Genomic DNA, 619 nt, shown 5'->3' on the forward strand with positions numbered 1-619 from the left:
CGGAGTTTGCATGGGCCCACAAACATCACTATGCACAAGCTGCAACTTGCATGTGGCCCTAACTGAACCATCCTTTGGAAACTTAGAACGCTGCATTTTACCCAGAATACAGCCTTCACAAACATGTTTGATAGGTGCTTCAAGAGGCGGCAAAGAAGCAACCATATCAGATTTCTGCAAACGTAGCAAACTGGCAAAATTCAGATGACCAAAACGTGCATGCCAAAGTTTTGCATCTGAAATAGCCCTTGAATCTGCAACAGCATTTGCAAAATTTTGTCCACACTTGTCATACAAAGTGAGCTTATACAGCCCACGGCACAAAAGCCCAGATGCAACAATTTCATCACCAAAACTGAGATCATGAACTGTACATCTGTCATCCACAAATTTGACTACAAGTCCAAGTCTAGCAAGTGCGGATACAGAGAAGAGATTCTTCTTGATCCCAGGTACATAAAGTGCATCGACAAGTGTGAAGGAACTGACATTAGCAGCAGTGAGCACAATCTTTCCAACTCCCTGAACTGGATAAGAGGCGTTGTTGGCACAAGTGACTGAATTCCCATGAGGGACAGACTCGAGAGAGGTAAACAATTCACGATGTGAGGTAATGTGC

The sequence above is a fragment of the Adiantum capillus-veneris genome, chromosome 14 (genome assembly GCF_014529385.1).
Source record: "Adiantum capillus-veneris isolate H3 chromosome 14, ASM1452938v2, whole genome shotgun sequence".
NCBI lineage: Eukaryota > Viridiplantae > Streptophyta > Polypodiopsida > Polypodiales > Pteridaceae > Adiantum > Adiantum capillus-veneris.